The sequence below is a fragment of the Thalassophryne amazonica genome, chromosome 17 (genome assembly GCF_902500255.1).
Source record: "Thalassophryne amazonica chromosome 17, fThaAma1.1, whole genome shotgun sequence".
In the NCBI taxonomy this organism is placed as follows: Eukaryota; Metazoa; Chordata; class Actinopteri; order Batrachoidiformes; family Batrachoididae; genus Thalassophryne; species Thalassophryne amazonica.
Window position 1 is genome coordinate 24,522,744 of NC_047119.1, and position 19,455 is coordinate 24,542,198.

The 19,455-nt window shown below is 41.1% G+C and overlaps 1 long non-coding RNA gene across 1 annotated transcript; it reads left to right on the forward strand.

Annotated features, from left to right (window-relative positions):
• The first annotated feature begins 347 nt into the window (after positions 1 to 347).
• Positions 348 to 11,229, forward strand: LOC117529570. The gene is made up of 3 exons (XR_004566040.1): positions 348 to 358; positions 4,933 to 4,948; positions 10,922 to 11,229. It is a non-coding gene; the product is annotated as an uncharacterized LOC117529570 (long non-coding RNA).
• The last annotated feature ends 8,226 nt before the right edge of the window (positions 11,230 to 19,455 follow it).

The window sequence follows — 19,455 nt, forward strand, 5'->3', positions numbered from 1 at the left end:
AAGAAGCCGCCATGCTAAACCGGTTAAGAGCTAGTAGCTGCGCTAAGCTAGCGGATTCCTAAAAACACACAAAGTGAATAATGTGTAAATAATTTAGAGGTGATTCAGCAGAGGGAGTGCTTTAGTTAAGGCACGTGAAGATTACACTGTGCTCCGGAACAGGAAGTGATACAATACCGCAGTGAGAGCCAACCACCAGTAGAGGCAAGTAAGAGCTCGCAATAATAATCATCTTTACATAGGGATCAGAATGGAAAAATCCCAGATTTTACCTTTTAAAACATTTGACCTGTCCATTTTAGTCACAGTTGCGCCTAACAGCACCATTAACAATAGACTCATCCTCAGTTCCAATTATGTTTTGAAAATGAAATTATCTATCATCATAAAACATTGGCATTTTGTCTCTCAGTTGTATGCAAATCCAATAAAAAGACACTGCAAATTTAATTGGTTAATGGAGTTGCCAGTGACAAAGATAGGAAAAGCAATAATTGCATTTGAATTGCAGATTCTTACTATTAAATCCTAAGCTTCTGAGGTGGAGAAACAAACATCAGTATTTCAACCTGGAAGAGGAAAAAACAGCAAGGACAGCAAGACGGCTGAGTGCTGCTAGACAATAAACAGCTGACACTATAGGTTGCTGTGTACCGCTGTACCCCCACTGCTGTGTCTTGTGAGGTAAATCTCAAATCGAAATTCCTGCCGACTTGAAAAATTATGCATAATGCCAGTTTGTTAAAAAGAGAAAGGAAAAAAATAAAGTAAGCAAAGTTAAATTTAGTGGTATCAGTCCAGTGACTTCAAACAGCTTGTGCAGACCTTTGGATGTACTGTAATTTGCATATCTGCTGTAAAGATGATGTGCTGCCGTTGCACCTAGTCCGTGAACACCTGGTGGTGCGAAACATTAGCGTCATCAGTATTCTGTTGTTCTACTATCCTGGTGCTTTTAACCCAGTACATCCTCATACACAAATCAGAAATCTCATTAATCTGAGTGAATGTTCATGTTAATAACTTATGAGTTTGATACCGAATGAGAATATGATTTTTAGATCAGATCACTACTCGATGTTTCTTGCCAGCTGTGTTGTTTGTCTTGTATGCAAGGCTGTTCCAAACATATTCAGGAAATGAGCCGTATGCAGAAATTCTTCTGTGAAATGGTAATTGTCAGTTTTGTTTGTAGGCTGTGATGAAAAGGGAGAAATCTGTCAGATGGTACCAGAACACCACAGACACACCTTGGGTCCTGGATGGCAACAACTCAGGCAGACAAGTGCTCCATCCTGACCTCTTGAAAATAACCATCCATCTGCCGCAGTAAGGTCTCCTTGGTCTTCTCCATCTACTGGCGTCCTCAACATTGAGGCACCTATGTGCCGGATCATGCCCAAACACACCACATTGTCGATATGTCATAGATGATGTCCTCTCTCAATGCAAATGGTATTCCTGTTCTGAGTCTCCCTCAGTATTTGTTTCTTTGATGCAAAGCCAGTCCAGTAGGACCAAAGATCCTCCAAGGAGTCCTACTACCACCAACATCTCATTGCCCCCTTAGGTCCTCATGACTCCATAAGCTCACCCTTAGTTGTCTCTCCATCTCAAAGGCCAAGCATCCAGAGATATGAATGTTACTGCAGAGGTAAGAGAATGTGGGATCCCCATGAGAAGACCTAGTACCAACGATAACTTGTTGTCTCATTAGGTCACTGATTAGCATCTAAATTTCACAACCAGAATGGACCATCATGACCCTAAAAACTTTGTTCTTCATTTTCCTGCAACGATATCTCATTGCCAAACACCAATGTCTACAACCTTATGATTCAGTTAGCTCTTCCCAGGCATCTGCTGACCTCAAAAGATGAGGACCCAGAGAGATAAATGTCACTGCGGTCACAAAAAGAATGACTACAAGTTTAGTCAAAACTAAGGATTTTTTTTCTGTGAAGCAATGGTGCACAATTATTCCTAAGCATTTAAACATAAACTGTATGCAGTTTTTTGTTTTATCTGGGTAGAGCTTGTTTGAACTTAAGTCCATTCAGCCATCCATCCATTTGTCACTGGATATTCAGGTCCAGGTGGCAGCAAGGTACATAACCAAAACTGAAGTGTAACATGGTCAAACTTAATTTCAACTCTTCAAACATTATTTTAACACTATTGGTATCAAACTATTTATTATCATATTTACCATCCACTTCAACTGGCCCCTCAACAAGTTTGCTAAGAATTAATTATTGGTGCTTATATCTCAACTAGCACATTGGGTAGTGTTTATAAAATAGGTAGCTGACATTCACTGGGACTACCAGCATTTTCTCACTACTCCTTTTTCTACCAAATGGCAGCGCTGGGGTAATTTACAACTCATTAGGCCACTCTTTCTTATGTACATGCAGCCATTAGATTGGAATGTGCCAGTACCAGAATGGCCGACAGTTTGAGCCTAAAAGTCTGAATGCAAGTGTTATAGGCCATGGTATGGAGGCTGTATTGTGAAACTTTGTTCCACTAATTCAAGAACTATATGCATGCAGACAAATAATCAACAATGAGACAAAGATAAATAGTCTCAATAAAACACAGTAGTGAGTTTTAAAAAATGACCAAAAAATTTATCAAATTTAAGACTTAAAACAAAACTAAGCTTCATGAGTTAACTGTAAAGGCAGTTTTCTTTTAAAAGGTTGCAGTGATGATGAGCTCTCTGTTACATTTCTTTTATCATTCCATATTTGTACGACACAATATCTGATGGAAAACAGACCATGGTTAGTTTTATAAAAAGGACAGTGAAGATGACTATTCTGTTTCGTGTTTTATGAATAAATCTGTAACTTTAATATGAACAACTTTCTAAATGCTAATGGTACACAGGGATGGGTCTGGGTGTGAACGATGATGATCCAGGGCCTCCAGGTGGATAAATAGCCAGGTCACAACACATATTTCATTTACGCTGTTGACTGAGAAGCAAAGATGCCAAAGGTTTACAGCTCTCAGCAGGCTTTGGACATGATCCTCAACCGTGTCAACCCCTTGTGACTCCGATGGAGAAGAAATAACCCTTGTGCTGAGTTCCGACTCTGAAATTTCTTCTGGTAAGATTTCCTATTTTCGTTTGCCGATTATGGCTGTTGTGTTTTAGGAAGAGACGCACTGCAAAAAGTATCATCTTGATAAGTTAAAATTGCTCAAAAAATATTATTTTATCTTATACTCAACAAAAATATAAACGCAACACTTTTGGCTTTGCTCCTATTTTGTATGAGATGAACTCAAAGACCTAAAACTTTCTCCACATACACAATATCACCATTTCCCTCAAATATTGTTCACAAACCAGTCTAAATCTGTGATAGTGAGCACATCTCCTTTGCTGAGATAATCCATCCCACCTCACAGGTGTGCCATATCAAGATGCTGATTAGACACCATGATTAGTGCACAGGTCTTGCATTTTGGTCTTGACTTCCTGTTCCGGAGCACAGCGGTGTTCTGCTGTATCTGTTAGCTGTTTGAACTGAGCTGTTTGAGTTCTTTGAATTAACAGTCTTTTTCAAGACTTTTTTACTTTTTTACTTTTTTTTTACTTTTTCACCGTGCTCCAACGCCTAAAGAAGACCTCTAACGGTCGAAGCATCGCAACGGAGCACTTTTATCAGCTAACCTTCATCAGCGTTGGCAAGCTAACTAGCTTGCTAACACTTTCGTTTTTATTTTTATTTTATTTTTTAGCACTGTTGTCGTGCTGCTCCACAGCCTGCCTAGTGGATTTTTATTTTATTTTAGCGCTGTTGTCGTGCGTTACCTGTGCTGCTCCACAGCCTGTCCAGTGGATTTTGATTTTGATTTTATTTTTTTTAGCACTGTTGTCGTGCGTTACCTGTGCTGCTCCACAGCCTGTCCAGTGGATTTTTATTTAGCACTGTTGTCGTGCGTTACCTGTGCTGCTCCACAGCCTGTCCAGTGGATTTTGATTTTGATTTTATTTTTTTTTAGCACTGTTGTCGTGCGTTACCTGTGCTGCTCCACAGCCTGTCCAGTGGATTTTGATTTTGATTTTATTTTTTTTAGCACTGTTGTCGTGCGTTGCCTGTGCTGCTCCACAGCCTGTCTAGTGGATTTTTATTTTTATTTTATTTTATTTTTTAGCACTGTTGTCGTGCGTTACCTGTGCTGCTCCACAGCCTGTCCAGTGGATTTTTATTTTTATTTTATTTTATTTTTTTAGCACTGTTGTTGTGCGTTACCTGTGCTGCTCCACAGCCTGTCTAGTGGGTTTTTATTTTATTTTAGCACTGTTGTCGTGCGTTACCTGTGCTGCTCCACAGCCTGTCTAGTGTCGGATTCCCTGTTTGGGAATCCGCTAGCTTAGCATAGCTACTAGCTCTTAGCCGTTTTAGCATGGCGGCTTCTCCTGTCTCTCCCGTACTTTTCTGCTCTGGGTGTGAAATGTTTAGTTATTCCTCGGCCTCTTTTAGCAGTAACGGTACTTGTAATAAGTGCAGCTTATTCGTAGCTTTGGAGGCCAGGCTGGGCGAATTGGAGGCTCGGCTCCGCACTGTGGAAAATTCTACAGCTAGCCAGGCCCCTGTAGTCGGTGCGGACCAAGGTAGCTTAGCCGCCGTTAGTTCCCCCCTGGCAGACCCCGTGCAGTCGGGAAGGCAGGCTGACTGGGTGACTGTGAGGAGGAAGCGTAGCCCTAAACAGAAGCCCCGTGTACACCGTCAACCCGTTCACATCTCTAACCGTTTTTCCCCACTCGACGATACACTCGCCGAGGATCAAACTCTAGTTATTGGCGACTCTGTTTTGAGAAATGTGAAGTTAGCGACACCAGCAACCATTGTCAATTGTCTTCCGGGGGCCAGAGCAGGCGACATCGAAGGACATTTGAAATTGCTGGCTAAGGCTAAGCGTAAATTTGGTAAGATTGTAATTCACGTCGGCAGTAATGACACTCGGTTACGCCAATCGGAGGTCACTAAAATTAACATTGAATCGGTGTGTAACTTTGCAAAAACAATGTCGGACTCTGTTGTTTTCTCTGGGCCCCTCCCCAATCAGACCGGGAGTGACATGTTTAGCCGCATGTTCTCCTTGAATTGCTGGCTGTCTGAGTGGTGTCCAAAAAATGAGGTGGGCTTCATTGATAATTGGCAAAGCTTCTGGGGAAAACCTGGTCTTGTTAGGAGAGACGGCATCCATCCCACTTTAGAGGGAGCAGCTCTCATTTCTAGAAATCTGGCCAATTTTTTGGGATCCTCCAAACTGTGACAGTCTAGCGTTGGGACCAGGAGGCAGAGCTGTGGTCTTACACACCTCTCTGCAGCTTCTCTCCCCCTGCCATCCCCTTATTACCCCATCCCCGTAGAGACGGTGCCTGCTCCCAGACCACCAATAACTAGCAAAAATCTATTTAAGCATAAAAATTCAAAAAGAAAAAATAATATAGCACCTTCAATTGCACCACAGACTAAAACAGTTAAATGTGGTCTATTAAACATTAGGTCTCTTTCTTCTAAGTCCCTGTTGGTAAATGATATAATAATTGATCAACGTATTGATTTATTCTGCCTAACAGAAACTTGGTTACAGCAGGATGAATATGTTAGTTTAAATGAGTCAACACCCCCGAGTCACACTAACTGTCAGAATGCTCGTAGCACGGGCCGGGGCGGAGGATTAGCAGCAATCTTCCATTCCAGCTTATTAATTAATCAAAAACCTAGACAGAGCTTTAATTCATTTGAAAGCTTGTCTCTTAGTCTTGTCCATCCAAATTGGAAGTCCCAAAAACCAGTTTTATTTGTTATTATCTATCGTCCACCTGGTCGTTACTGTGAGTTTCTCTGTGAATTTTCAGACCTTTTGTCTGACTTAGTGCTTAGCTCAGATAAGATAATTATAGTGGGCGATTTTAACATCCACACAGATGCTGAGAATGACAGCCTCAACACTGCATTTAATCTATTATTAGACTCTATCGGCTTTGCTCAAAAAGTAAATGAGTCCACCCACCACTTTAATCATATTTTAGATCTTGTTCTGACTTATGGTATGGAAATAGAAGACTTAACAGTATTCCCTGAAAACTCCCTTTTGTCTGATCATTTTTTAATAACATTTACATTTACCCTGATGGACTACCCTGCAGTGGGGAATAAGTTTCATTACACTAGAAGTCTTTCAGAAAGCGCTGTAACTAGGTTTAAGGATATGATTCCTTCTTTATGTTCTCTAATGTCATATACCAACACAGAGCAGAGTAGCTACCTAAACTCTGTAAGGGAGTTAGAGTATCTTGTCAATAGTTTTACATCCTCATTGAAGACAACTTTGGATGCTGTAGCTCCTCTGAAAAAGAGAGCTTTAAATCAGAAGTGTCTGACTCCGTGGTATAACTCACAAACTCGTAGCTTAAAGCAGATAACCCGTAAGTTGGAGAGGAAATGGCGTCTCACTAATTTAGAAGATCTTCACTTAGCCTGGAAAAAGAGTTTGTTGCTCTATAAGAAAGCCCTTCGTGAAGCTAGGACATCTTTCTACTCATCACTAATTGAAGAAAATAAGAACAACCCCAGGTTTCTTTTCAGCACTGTAGCCAGGCTGACAAAGAGTCAGAGCTCTATTGAGCTGAGTATTCCATTAACTTTAACTAGTAATGACTTCATGACTTTCTTTGCTAACAAAATTTTGACTATTAGAGAAAAAATTACTCATAACCATCCCAAAGATGTATCGTTATCTTTGGCTGCTTTCAGTGATGCCGGTATTTGGTTAGACTCTTTCTCTCCGATTGTTCTGTCTGAGTTATTTTCATTAGTTACTTCATCCAAACCATCAACATGCTTATTAGACCCCATTCCTGCCAGGCTGCTCAAGGAAGTCCTACCATTATTTAATGCTTCAATCTTAAATATGATCAATCTATCTTTGTTAGTTGGTTATGTACCACAGGCCTTTAAGGTGGCAGTAATTAAACCATTACTTAAAAAGCCATCACTTGACCCAGCTATCTTAGCTAATTATAGGCCAATCTCCAACCTTCCTTTTCTCTCAAAGATTCTTGAGAGGGTAGTTGTAAAACAGCTAACTGATCACCTGCAGAGGAATGGTCTATTTGAAGAGTTTCAGTCAGGTTTTAGAATTCATCATAGTACAGAAACAGCATTAGTGAAGGTTACAAATGATCTTCTTATGGCTTCGGACAGTGGACTTATCTCTGTGCTTGTTCTGTTGGACCTCAGTGCTGCTTTTGATACTGTTGACCATAAAATTTTATTACAGAGATTAGAGCATGTCATAGGTATTAAAGGCATTGCGCTGCGGTGGTTTGAATCATATTTGTCTAATAGATTACAGTTTGTTCATGTAAATGGGGAATCTTCTTCACAGACTAAAGTTAATTATGGAGTTCCACAAGGTTCTGTGCTAGGACCAATTTTATTCACTTTATACATGCTTCCCTTGGGCAGTATTATTAGACGGTATTGCTTAAATTTTCATTGTTACGCAGATGATACCCAGCTTTATCTATCCATGAAGCCAGAGGATACACACCAATTAGCTAAACTGCAGGATTGTCTTACAGACATAAAGACATGGATGACCTCTAATTTCCTGCTTTTAAACTCAGATAAAACTGAAGTTATTGTACTTGGCCCCACAAATCTTAGAAGCATGGTGTCTAACCAGATCGTTACTCTGGATGGCATTTCCCTGATCTCTAGTAATACTGTGAGAAATCTTGGAGTTATTTTTGATCAGGATATGTCATTCAAAGCGCATATTAAACAAATATGTAGCACTGCCTTTTTGCATTTACGCAATATCTCTAAAATCAGAAAGGTCTTGTCTCAGAGTGATGCTGAAAAACTAATTCATGCATTTATTTCCTCTAGGCTGGACTATTGTAATTCATTATTATCAGGTTGTCCTAAAAGTTCCCTAAAAAGCCTTCAGTTGGTTCAGAATGCTGCAGCTAGAGTACTGACGGGGACTAGCAGGAGAGAGCATATCTCACCCGTGTTGGCCTCCCTTCATTGGCTTCCTGTTAATGCTAGAATAGAATTTAAAATTCTTCTTCTTACTTATAAGGTTTTGAATAATCAGGTCCCATCTTATCTTAGGGACCTGGTAGTACCATATTACCCCATTAGAGCGCTTCGCTCTCAGACTGCGGGCTTACTTGTGGTTCCTAGGGTTTGTAGGAGTGGAATGGGAGGCAGAGCCTTCAGCTTTCAGGCTCCTCTCCTGTGGAACCAGCTCCCAATTCAGATCAGGGAGACAGATACCCTCTCTACTTTTAAGATTAGGCTTAAAACTTTCCTTTTCGCTAAGGCTTATAGTTAGGGCTGGATCGGGTGACCCTGGACCATCCCTTGGTTATGTTGCTTTAGACGTAGACTGTGGGGGGGTTCCCATGATGCACTGTTTCTTTCTCTTTTTGCTCCGTATGCATCACTCTGCATTTAATCATTAGTGATCGATCTCTTTTTCCTGGTTCTTTCCCTCAGCCCCAACCAGTCTCAGCAGAAGACTGCCCCTCCCTGAGCCTGGTTCTGCTGGAGGTTTCTTCCTGTTAAAAGGGAGTTTTTCCTTCCCACTGTGGCCAAGTGCTTGCTCATAGGGGGTCGTTTTGACCGTTGGGGTTTTTCATAATTATTGTATGGCCTTGCCTTGCAATGTGGAGCGCCTTGGGGCAACTGTTTGTTGTGATTTGGCGCTATATAAGAAAAAAGTTGATTGATTGATTGATTGACAGGTGTGCCTTAGACTGCCCACAATAAAAGGCCACTCTGAAAGGTGCAGTTTTATCACACAGCACAATGCCACAGATGTCGCAAGATTTGAGGGAGCGTGCAATTGGCATGCTGACAGCAGGAATGTCAACCAGAGCTGTTGCTCGTGTATTGAATGTTCACTTCTCTACCATAAGCCATCTCCAAAGGCGTTTCAGAGAATTTGGCAGTACATCCAACCAGCCTCACAACCGCAGACCACGTGTAACCACACCAGCCCAGGACCTCCACATCCAGCATGTTCACCTCCAAGATCATCTGAGACCAGCCACTCGGACAGCTGCTGAAACAATCGGTTTGCATAACCAAAGAATTTCTGCACAAACTGTCAGAAACCGTCTCAGGGAAGCTCATCTGCATGCTCATCGTCCTCATCGGGGTCTCGACCTGACTCCAGTTCGTCGTCGCAACTTCGCACAGCCATTGAAGAGGAGTGGACCAACATTCCACAGGCCACAATTGACAACTTGATCAACTCTATGCGAAGGAGATGTGTTGCACTGCATGAGGCAAATGGTCGTCACACCAGATACTGACTGGTATCCCCCCCAATAAAACAAAACTGCACCTTTCAGAGTGGCCTTTTATTGTGGGCAGTCTAAGGCACACCTGTGCACTAATCATGGTGTCTAATCAGCATCTTGATATGGCACACCGGTGAGGTGGGATGGATTATCTCAGCAAAGGAGAAGTGCTCACTATCACAGATTTAGACTGGTTTGTGACCAATATTTGAGGGAAATGGTGATATTGTGTATGTGGAAAAAGTTTTAGATCTTTGAGTTCATCTCATACAAAATGGGAGCAAAACCAAAAGTGTTGCGTTTATATTTTTGTTGAGTGTAATTTGAGTAATTTTGACTTGTCAAGAAAAAAATGTTTGCCAATGGGGTAAGATATTTTGACTTAAAACAAGACAAAATGTCTTGATAAGATGTTTTTACTTAGGTTTTTATGAAAGTTTAAGTAAAAAATGTCTTTTTTCAAGTAGCTGAGGGTTGTTTTTTTTTTTTTTGTCTAAATTTATGTAAAAATATCTTTACCTATTGGCAGTTTTTCAAAAGTCAAAATTACTTAAAATAAGGTTAAAAAAATCTGAACTTGAGCTATTTTGACTAATCAATATGCCAATATGCTCAAAACCGCTTCCAGGACATCATGCGGCACCTACGCTTCAATGACAAGGACACACGCAGTGAACGAGTTGCAAATGACCGGTTTGCTGCAGTCTCTGACATTTGGGGGTCTTTTGTTGCCAACTGCATCACTTCTTACAACCCAGGAAGGCACATCACCATAGATGAGTAACTTTTTCCAACTAAGACTTGTTGCTGTTTCCTGCAGTACATAGCAACAAAACCTGAAAAGTTTGGCATAAAGTTCTGGGTGGCATGTGACCTGAAATCCAAGTATGTATGCAACATCATCCCATATCTTGGCAAAGACCCCAGTCGTCCCACGGGGGGAAAACTATCGGAAAATGTGGTGATGAAGCTTATGGAACCATTTATGGACAAAGGAAGAACTGTTACCACAGACAATTTTTCTTACCTCATTGTCACTAGCACAACAACTGCTCAGCCGGAAGACCACCCTCCTTGGCACAGTAAACAAGATTCGCCGTAAGCTTCCAGAGTCTGCCAAAAAGACTTTGGACTGTGAGGAATTCAGCACACAGGTGTTTTCAACCTCTGGTGCCACACTGACCGTTTATGCGCCCAAACGGAGAAAGACTGTCTGCATCCTCAGTAGCATGCACAGTGTAGTGGAGACTGGGATACCCGAAAAAAAAAGCCTAACACAGTCACCGACTACAACAGCCTGAAATGCGGTGTGGATGTCATGGACCAGATGGTGCGAAAGTACACTGTACGTTCAGGAGCACGGCGTTGGCCAGTCGCTGTGTTTTACAACCTGATTGACATTGCAGCACTGAATGCACATGTGTTTTATCAGGCATGCACTGGGGTCAAAGAGAGACGGGTGGACTTCTTGGTGAAGCTTGCAAGAGAGCTTGCACAGTCTCACATGGCAGCCAAGGAGGTGGATAAGGAAAACCTTCAGCAGCAACCACCCACACCTGACACAGGGAAAAGGGCATTGTGCCAGGTTAAGTGTTGCTGCAAGAATAACCATGCCACTAAGCGTTGTGTTTATTGTAACAAGTTCACATGTGGCAAATGCAGAAAGGAGATGTTGTGGCAGTGCCAGGTGTGTTCAGACAATCTGTAAGCAATACATTTCACCAAGAATGCAAACATAAACAGTGTCTACCTTTTACTATTACTGTTCCATATCTTTACCCGTTTGTGCCCAGATTGTTGCCAGTAGTCACACAGCTTGTCACTAGGTCAAATGTCACCTAGTAATGATAGAAATAATAATAATAATATAGAAATAACAAAATAATATTAGCCATAATAACTATTGAAGTAATAATGGTACAAATATAATTCCAAATGCTATGGGTATGTCTTCATGGTCAAAGAATCTGATAATCTTGACAAAATTAATGTAGAAATTTTAGTTTGAGGTGTAAATCACAATATGAGGGGGAAACAAGCTGCTTAGCAGAAGTCTGCACTCTCCCAGTGCTTTTCTGGTTCCAATTTTTTTTATACTCAAAACCTCAACAAACAGAACCTCTAAACATATATGGCCCAGATCTACCACACCAGACAAGACCCAAGGTGTAGACATTGGACGGTTGGTCGGAACTATCTCTCCCCTGTGCAAATCTTTGAAGATTTGCATCCACCATGTCTTCAGCCAGAAGGGGCAGGAAGCACATGATGTCATCATGCAATAGGAAGCACTTGGAAACATTAAAAAAAAAAAAAAAATCAAAATCAAAACCTTTCTTTCAGTTGTCTACTAGCATATAAGTGGAAAAAGATGTGGTTCTGTTGGCTTCGTCAAATCAGGACCTTCAGCGTGCACTGGGGCGGTTTGCAGCCGAGTGTGAAGAGTCCAGGATGAAAATCAGCACCTCCAAATCCGAGGCCATGGTTCTCGACCGGAAAAAGGTGCTTTGCCCTCTTCAGGTCGGTGGAGTGTCCTTGCCTCAATTGGAGGAGTTTAAGTATCTCGGGGTCTTGTTCACGAGTGAGGGACGGATGAAGCGTGAGATCGATAGACGGATCGGTGCAGCGTCTGCAGTGATGCGGTCGCTGTATCGGACCGTCGTGGTGAAGCGAGAGCTGAGTAGGGGGGCAAAGCTCTCGATTTACCGATCTACTCAATCTATCGATCTACGTTGCGATCCTCACCTATGGTCATGAGATTTGGCTCATGACCGAAAGAACGAGATCGCGAGTACAAGCGGCCGAGATGAGTTTCCTCCGCAGGGTGGCTGGGCGCTCCCTTAGAGATAGGGTGAGGAGCTCGGTCACTCGGGAGGAGCTCGGAGTCGAGCCGCTGCTCCTCCACGTCGAAAGGAGTCAGTTGAGGTGGCTCGGGCATCTTTTCCGGATGCCCCCTGGACGCCTCGCTGGAGAGGTGTTCCAGGCAAGTCCCACTGGGAGGAGGCCCCGAGGAAGACCCAGGACACGCTGGAGGGACTACATCTCTCGGCTGGCTTGGGAATGCCTTGGGGTTCCCCCGGAGGAGCTGGGGAGGTGTGTGTGGATCAGGAGGTCTGGGCGGCTTTGCTTGAGCTGCTGCCCCCGCGACCCGACTCCGGATAAAGCGGAAGAAAATGGATGGCGTTGCATTAGTACCATTGAGATGGTACTTTGGCATTCCTGTCCATCTCCCTAACCCCCGCTGAGTAGAGTGTCTTTAGAGTTACTTCTTACAAATGTAACGGCATCATTTACATAACACTGGTGTTAAGGTGCAAGATGGGCTATTCACAGCTGCCATTTGGCAGCACCTTGGGATTTAAAGGAATAACTGCCATTTGGCAGGACTCTGGTAGGTCTAGAGGTTGTAATAAATTATGCAAAGTTTCTGTAATGAGTTGGAATGGCTTGTGAGTCCAGAATGTTTTTAGAACCTTAGACCACAACAGTTTTTAGAACAAGAACTCAACCCTTTTATTTCCTGTTAATTCTATCTTAATGTATTTATAAATTATTTAGGTTCTTGTTATCATATACACACTGTTATTATTATTATTATTATTATTATTATTATTATTTTATTTCTATTTTGTCATTTGATTTTTAAATGGACCAGAATGGAAATACGTTTTTTCACTTTTGTGTGTCATCCATGTATTTTTAATGTATTTGCAATGATATTATGTACTTACACTGAACTTATTAAATAAAATCACACACGCATGCTTTTAATATATAGTTGATTTTCCGCCCCATGCTGGAATGGCATGTAAGTCCAGAATGTAATTATCAATGTCCATTGTTTAGTGTTGTTAGCTAGTATCTGTAGTTTCTACAAAAATATTAATTCTGTGATCAATATTATATGCGCAGACAGGCAGAGCTTCTTGTCTTTTCTGCATTCTGCCACAAGCAGGTGCCTTTTTTTTTTAAACACACCCACAAACAGAAACAGGTGGCGGAAGACATTAAACGCTCTACACTTCCCACTCACGGCAGCATGACACTTAACTAAACTGACTAAACCAACTGAACTACAAAACACAATAAATCATTAACACTGACAAAACTATTAAAATATCATGAACCACAGCAGCAATATTTAAAACCTCAAAACCCTGAACTCCCATGATGCATTGCAGCACAGCATCCATTCTTCACTGTTCTTAGCTCATATTGCTAATTTACCCCAAAAAATATTAGTCCTATCAACTTTCCATTTTCACGGCTTTCATCATTAACCCAAAATACATAAGCATACCAAACAGCAAATATCAGCTCTCCCCAGTTTCCCTGTGATCGAAGCCGTACACACGCACGCACGCGTACAAGCACACAGAGGCCACTTGCCTATTATAATATAGATCACACAGCATACAGAGTACATAACATCGATGTCAGTTGGAACTTAAATCCACTGGTGAATTGAAAGCGTCGCCTTCCAGCTCAGTGACCTTGTTGAAAGTGTGAAGCAACGCTGCCAGACTCTGCATGTTGATCTGACACTCCATTATGCCCTGACTCTTGAAACAGAACCTAAGATACTCAAGCTATTCCACTTGAGGTAGCAATTCACTCCCAAGCTGGAGGGAGCTATTCACCATCTTGTGGCAGAATATCACAGCCTCAGTTTTTGAGGCGCCATTTGTCATCAAAAACACTTCACAGTTAGCTGTAAGCATGTCGATGCACGCCAAATTTGGCATTCTGGAGGAGCCATCAGGAATACTGGAACATGGGTTGAAAGGGTAAATTTGTGTATTCTCCATATGAGAAACATCTGCATGTGCATGTTTTATGTGGTTTAAAACCTTTTGGTGTTTGTATTTTATTGGTTTTTCACATATTTCTGTGAAGTCCATCTTTTTCCACCTGCTGTTATCAGGGCTGCCTTCTATTTTAAAGTTCCAAGGTCAAAGATGTTGCCTCTTCCTTAGTATACACTATTTAATATTACCTGTGAACATGAAGACAATAAGGCAAGGGTATTCAGCTCTTTTTTGAAAAGGCCAAGAGGGTGCAGGTTTTCTTTGCAAGCACCAACTCCACCAGGTGATTTCAATGATTAACATCACTTTGAGCAGATTGAATCAGTTAGCAGTGAAATCACCTGGTGGAGTTGGTGGTTGCATAGAAAACCTGTACCCTCTTGGCCCTTTCTGCAATGAGTTGAATACCCCTGCAATAAGGGCTATGAGAGTCTAACATTTGACCCCTGTTATACCTTGATCTTCACCCAAATACCTGACCTGTGCCTGACCTTGCTGGGGCAATTCTTTAATTGATTTAAATGTGAAACACAGATTGGGTTGAAAACAAAATTCCTTGACTTAGCCCTTTGCCCAAGGCACTTTCAAGGTCAGCCTTTGTTGACGTACCAAGCTTGTTAGAAATCGGCGAACAGACCTAGGATATGTCAGCCAACAAACAAACAAATAGAAATGACCTTGGCCTCAATGATTGACCTTTGGCAAATTTGACCTTTTTGGTCTATTCTAAAACCCATGACCATATGTGTGCCATGTTTGGTGTAAATTAGAATGGGAAAACTTCAATTTTGCCATTTGACTCCAATGACTTTGACCCTGATGATTGCCCTTTGCCCAAGGCACTTTCAAGGTCAGCCTTTGTTGACGTACCAAGCTTGTTAGAAATCGGCCAACAGACCTGGAATATGTTAGCAAACAAACAAACAAACAAATAGAAATGACCTTGGCCTCAATGATTGACGTTTGGCAAATTTGACCTTTTTGGTCTATTCTAAAATCCATGACCATATGTGTGCCATGTTTGGTGTAAATTAGAATGGGAAAACTTCAATTTTGCCATGTGACCCCAATGACCTTGACCCTTATGATTACCCTTTGGTAAATTTAAACTCGTGTGCAATTCCAGACCCCACCGACACGTGTGCCAGGGTGAAACTGAACATTTTGACCTGTGACCCTGACCCTGATGATTGCCCTTTGGTAAATTTGAACTCGTGTGCAATTCCAGACCCCACCGACACCTGTGCCAGGGTGAAACTCAACATTTTGACCTGTGACCTTGACCATTGCAAATCAAATACTTCCACGCCAATTTCAGACTTGACGTTCATCCACATATCAAGTTTGATTGAAATCGGGTAAAGGACCTGGAAGGTGTATGTATTTTTTAACAGGTAGCGAGCTGTTGTCATAGCAGTAACTCTACAGCTATTTGCACCTGATGTAAAAGTAATACATCCATCTTTGATTGAGACACCCAATAACAGAAAAATAGTCCGGGGTCTTCATTTCACACTCTTTACTGCACTTCACAAATCTCATCCAACAGAATCCTCTCCACCACAGATCCTCTGAGCTCCTGCTGTTCCCTCACTGTGCCCTCAGTTCCAAGAAAACAAACCCTTTGCAACCAGAAACTCATATTCCCCCTTTTTGGTATTCTAAGGACACATTCTTTGGACACAATCTGCTACCAAGAGAGCTCTTGATTTGAACTGTACTATATTGATCTTTCACTACTTTTGGCATGAAAAACAACTTTTCTCGCGCGCGCGCCTTTGGTTTTGCGGTTTTCATTTGTGGGTTTTATTCCCAGTGGAGACCCCGTGTTTCGCCCTGTTGGGTTGCTGTTTTAATTCATCTAGAGGCTTAATATAAGATTTCTGTCACCTGTTGAGGTTTCTTCTGGCCTATGTCTCGAGCACACCAGTTGGAAATTGTGTAGAAAAGCCATAAAATACAAGAGTATGAGTCACTGAAAAACTTTTGCAACCCTGACCATTTTATCTACTGCAGTAAAATGAGATTTTTGATACAGAAAAGATTGTTGTTGACCAGAATGGATATTCTTCTTACATGTACACCATGTTTAATGCATACTGGCGCCAAACTGCTTGAGGTAAAAACTTATATCCTGAAGCTTGACCTTTTAAGGGAACCAGAGGTCATAGGCAATGTGACATATAAAAAGGTGATATATTATTTCATATATGTGTTAAATAGTAACTACATACATATGTATCTTTAAGTAATTCCTTGAAATAGCCTTTGTAAATCTGCACAACAAATAAGCATTGTGGCAAAAATATGACTTTGGCCTCTGACCTTGACTTTTATCTGATTTTTTTTTTCTTCAAAATTTAATCACTTTTTCCTTGGCTGATGTTCAATACTTCCACCAAACTGGGTCCAAATTGGATCAAAATGTCTCAGTGTTCTCCATCTCCTCACCTGCATTGAGTAATTCTGTATCAGAATCCACATCATTGTCGTCACTCCACCAGTTTCTCTTGCTCTCAGCTGACAGTGCCATTATTGACATCTGCATAGCAACGCGGTCAGGGCGCGGAGTAATACATCAAATGTGAAACGGCCAAATATTTTGCCACACCCAACGCTACATTTTATGGTAAGAAATCTCACGACTTGCGGAACAAATGTAATTGGATTAGAATCCAGTTTTTCGTTTCCATTCTGTTGTATATTTCATAAGATGTGGCGGTCACATGAAGGTGGGCACTACATTCAGCAGGTGGCAGACCGGCCTATGTGATATTACATACGCACAAACAAAGCTCTTGTTTTGCTTGATGTGATGCATCAAAGTTAACCACCATCTAATAATTTCATCCTTGTTATGTGCTCTTTTAATCTGGTGAGTTACATAATGATACCATTTATTCTTTTTGAGTTATTGCCTACGCAATCTGACTGAGATGGACAAACCTACCCACTCACACACTCACCCATTTGTGCATTTTAGCAGTGTAAAGCTAAAGGGTGCAAGGGCTACACTGTAACCAGCACAGGGAATAAATACACTACAAACTGAATTAATCTGAGTGGTGAACCTGCAATGGTCCAAAATAATATTGAAGTTTTAAGAAAAATACAGAATTGGCTTCAGCGATGCAACTTTAAAAGTTGTTTCTTTCTTAACCTATCTCTTGACTCTCTGATTGTTAGCAATTCCAACCATGTAGTTAGGGAGCTATAAAAAAGAAAAAAAGCAAACATGACCCTATGTTTTATTCATGTCATCCCCTCTTTCATGAGATAAGGGGTGTCATTGTTGCACCAGCACAAATATAGTCAGGCTACTGGGTGAATTTTTCACCTTCAGCTTTTGCTGCATAGTACATTATTCCAATCACAGCTGCATGTTGGTATAAGAAGAAAGGAAGAATAGAAGTGCTCCTATTAAGTGCACGTGCTGAAAGCAAATGCGATAGATCTGCAAAAAAGACAAAGAATAAATATATATTCATATATAAGATGCATTACGTCTTGTGCTATAGTCTGTCTTACCTGCAGTAATATGCACATATTCATTCATTCATCCCTGCATGCATATACGTGTATGCTGATACTTGTGCATGCACAAGTATCCTGATAGTCGTGGATGCATTGGCATGCTGATACTCGTGCTGAAGCAGCAAAGAGAGAGAAACCATCCATTTAAGAGATTTGTTGCAGATAGAATTTCTACATCATGAGGTCAAGAAAACACCAAAAAAGGGCATGCGCAGATCTCTTGTATGATATTTCCTTGCACCTTACCTGAGTCTGATAGCTTGTGCTGACAGATTGTCTGACATTTACAATAGCTTCACTGTATTCCCTAATTATTGAACAATTTCAGCATAAAATCTGATTTAGCGGTTCAAATGAAGCTACCTGAAATCATTTGGGCTCTGGCCGAGACTTATCTCCTCCGGTGGTTTTATTCATTTGTTTTGCTACATTTTCCTCTTTTGTCAACCTTCCCACTCTCACAGTATGCTCCACAGATTTTTCACTCCCAGTGTGGAATGCTCAGTTTAAGCACAGTGCAATAGTGCCCCCTGTTGGTAAAAGATGTCATCGCTTTTTTCTTTTCTTTTTTTTTGCCTCCACATTGATGTAGTATTTTATGCACGTTGCAAACATCCTTATCCACTTGTAGTCACACATTATTTCTTGTTACACCTGATCACTGACCTTGTCTGATTACGTCTTATATTTCTTTAAGAGTGGAATCAGTGCAGCAGCCTAAGCATGCAAAACACACTATGCTTTCTTTACACATCCTCAAATCAGATCAGAAAAGGGTGAGACAATATGGAAATGTAAATAAAATAATAATAAAAAAAACTGCACTGATCCTTACATTTACTTTGACTTCTATTTCATTGCAGATAGTTTGAAACCAGGATGTTCTATGTGTAGCGTGGTCAACTTCATTTCCTTTGTTAACATACATCCATTCCTGATTTTAAGAAATAAAAACCGTATGGTACTGTATGGGAAATATTTGCCAAGTAGGCAGTTCTCAAAAAAATTGAGTGGCCATGCTGGAATGAGAACAGCGAGGGAAGCCACCAAGACACCAATGGCAGCTCTGAAAGAATTATAGACTTCTGTAGATGTGAGTGGAAAACCAGGAATGGTGCATCGCTTGCCTGTTGCATTCCCATTCACAGCTTCATGTTAGGGTGGAGTGGACAAGGCTTGTGAAACAGGAAAACATCAAACTGAGACTTGGGTTTCCCACGTGCCTTCTGGCAAACTGCAGTTGTTGAATACAATCCTCTATACCGCTTCATCAGGAAGCTGAACAATGTTAATGCAACAGACAAAAGTTGCACTATGCACAGTTTCTCTAAGCGCAAACACAGAAGCTTATAACTCATTCATAGATGTCTGGATGTCTTGGTGGCTTCTCTCACTAGTCTCCTTCAAGCATGCTCACTCAGTTTTTGAGAGCTTTCTACTTGACAAAGATTTACCATACAGTACCATACTGCCTGTATTTGTTAATGATTGATGTAAATGTCCAAAAGTGCAAAACACATTCAGTCACCTACAAATATTTTTGTATCCATCCCCTATTTATTTAGAATAATTTACGTCTGTCCCAACTTTTTTTTTTTTTTTAATGTGTTGCAGGCCTTAAAAGCAGGACTGGATGTGTATTAACAAATAAAATTACGTTAAATACACAAAACGTGCTTTCTTGGATTCACACTCCTTGCAATGAAATAGAAGTTAATGTAAATGTAATAATCACTGTTTTCCATAGCGTCTCAACTTTTTCTG